Here is a 2,834-nt window from a genome sequence, read left to right on the forward strand (position 1 = left end):
GGGGGGGGGATGGGGCAAATGAAGAGAAAAGGCCAAATAAAAGAGAATGGAGTCCAGATGGCCCCGTGAGGTGGTGGTGGTACGGCTGGCGGTCGAGGTGCGTGCGGAGGCAGCGCCGTGCTTGTGTTCCAGAGAGCAGGGAGCAGGTCGTTCCAGGCTCGTTCCAGAGCCATTCCAGCCTGACTCCAATGACGTGGGTCGCGACGTCATTCCCGTTGTCACGCAGAAGGATTTCTGTGGCGCAGCAGCGTGGCCAAGGGTTGTGCGCGAGAAGTTGTGCTTGAGACGTCTTTCTCTCTCAGCATCTTGTGCAAAGCAGCAGGGCTCCCGCCAAAACGGATTCTGCATTGTGTGTTCTGAAATGCGGCCCGGAGCTGGCGCGGCGGCGCCCTCAGCGAGGCTAGAGCTTTATTGAACGACACGCCGGGTTGGAGTCATAACTGAGGCAGAAAATTATCACGAGCTCGTTATCCGAATCGAGATTGTGTTTGCACACCGAATGGACCAAAAGTGGGAGAGGGGAAAAGCAGAGGGCGGGGTGGTAGGGAAAGGAGGTAGTTTAGGCAGAGAGAGAGGGGGGGGGGGGACTTCAAACTCCTAGGACGCTACGAGAGCTGGCCGCCGGCTTCGCACTGTAACAATTTAGCATGATCCAGAACGAAATAAAGTTATTGATGCTTTTTTTTAACCTTAGCACCTTACTTAACAACGAAGATGCACTGGCAAAACAAAGGTGCTAAGTCGTGCCTTTTCTCTCACCCTTCGGGCGCTGGAGGTGTTTTTCGACGAAAATACGCCGAAAATGACCGAGCTGTAAATAAAGACGTACAAGAAGGCGTCAAATCGAAAATTGATAGAGAAAGTACCGTCCTAAACAGCACATTCTGAATCAGAATCAATCCTTGGAATTGGCGTCTCTTGAATCGCTTCAGAACTAGACGTCGATGTACTTTAAGCAATGGCAAAAAGTCCAGTTTTAAGACTGTTTGAAAAACAATACAAGCTAAAAACTGCACTTGTTTGCCGAACGGAGTTGCCATCGGAACGAAGTGAAGCTGGCAACTTCGTTTGGCGGAAGGGCGCGGGCCTGCTTGTTATTAAAACTTCTAGAGTCCGTTATTCTACTTTTCTTCGGTACTTTTGAAGTACGAAGAAATTTTTGGAGAAAAATGAACATGACCATATTTTTCATCGAAAATTACGACATAATAGTAGCCAACAGTGAAGGGTTGGAAGAGGGGGTTGGAGGGGCGTGCAGCATCCCGTGCCCACGTCACGGTCCATTACTCCGCAACCTCAGTGAGTGCGCCCCGCCACTGCCTCCGGAACGTATCATTAATTACCGACCTACCAACAACACCGCACCGCTGCTGATCCCCGGGGGGGCCATCCCCCCAGCGAGCGCTGCAGCACTGCACAACACCCAAGTACTCCCCAAAGCGCATCACGTAAAAAAGGGAGGCGAAAAAAATAAATATTGAGCTCGGTGCGCGTGCGCTGTTTGGCAAAGAAAGAAGGGGGATGCAAAGATTTATCTACGCAAAACACGTAGAGGAAAGTTTGTCAAGCGTAACTAGTGTGATTCCGCTTGCCTGCCGCGCCTTTCGCCTCTCCTACCCCTACCACCATCTGGCCGCCCCCTCGTGAGCCCCGTGACGTCACAATGGCCGTGACGTCACCCGCGTGGGCGAGCGGAGCCGCTCCGCGGTAGGGGAGGGGAGGGGCGGGGAGGGGGAAGAGGGTACCAAGTGGAGGAGCGGGGCTGGAGAGGGGAGGGGGGAGGGGGAAGCAGGGGCGGCGACGTGCAGGATGGGATGGTGGTGCCATACCACGGTGCGAGGAAAATATATGACTATGGAAAGGCGGCGTCGTTCGGGCGCCCTACGCTTTCTGTGTGCGGTACATATTTGAATTATTGAAGAGAAAAGAAAAGGCGCGGGGGAGTCGGCACCAACCCGACCGACACGACCGACGGAGGAGGTCTGGTTGGAAATTATTAGCCTTGGTTTCACAAAGATTTGCTCAGAGGCTTGAAAGAAACTAAGCCCATGTGGAATAAATGAACGCCTTTGTGCATGAACGAAGATAGCTCTTAGCTCTATGCAGCCAAAGAACAAAGAGTAACCCTTGCACCTGAACCATCTTTGCGTGGCTCACTTTAGTTTTGCTTGGTCGTGGTGTGAAAAATAAAACTGCATGCTATATGTGTGTGGGCGGTGGGAAGGATCGGGACGATCACCAACCGGGTCCAGAAGGAGAACCCGGGGGCGAAGGGGGTGGGGTCCTGGCGGAGCGGACCGGTGATCAGGACAGAGGGGTTGGCTCGACAGCGGTGACAGGACAGCCATAACGCCCCTGCGGCACCGGTCCCTGCGGTGACAAGAAGTCATATCGGCGTAGCGCTACCCGGCCCGGCCGTGTCGCGCGTGGGATGGACAGGAGGGGATGAAAAAAAAGGTGAAAAAAAAATGGGGTACGTGTCGTCCGGGGAGGGGGAAAGGAATGGAGGGGAGGAAAAGGAAGAGAGGGGCAGGAAAAGGTGCCGCCGCCATTCGCCCAGGGGCCTAAAGTCTCGGAGGGACACCTGTCACCGAGCGTTTGGGCCCGGCGCGCCGCGCCCCCGCGGGGCTCAGCAGGCAGCTGTAGGTGTCTGGCGCGTCGCGTCCCCGAGGATAGAGAGGGAGAGGCACGCGCGCGAGAGGGGAAAAAAAGGGAGACTCAAGGGAAAGGATAAGAAGGAAACCAGGAAAGTACGGGAGAAAAACAACAAACGGCTGGCCGGCCTGAAGTGATGAGGTCGGCGTGGGCCGCATTCTCAGCCGGACCCGGGTCGG

This window comes from Frankliniella occidentalis, unplaced genomic scaffold (genome assembly GCF_000697945.3).
Source record: "Frankliniella occidentalis isolate FOCC.00 unplaced genomic scaffold, Focc_3.1 Scaffold16, whole genome shotgun sequence".
NCBI classification, from domain to species: Eukaryota; Metazoa; Arthropoda; class Insecta; order Thysanoptera; family Thripidae; genus Frankliniella; species Frankliniella occidentalis.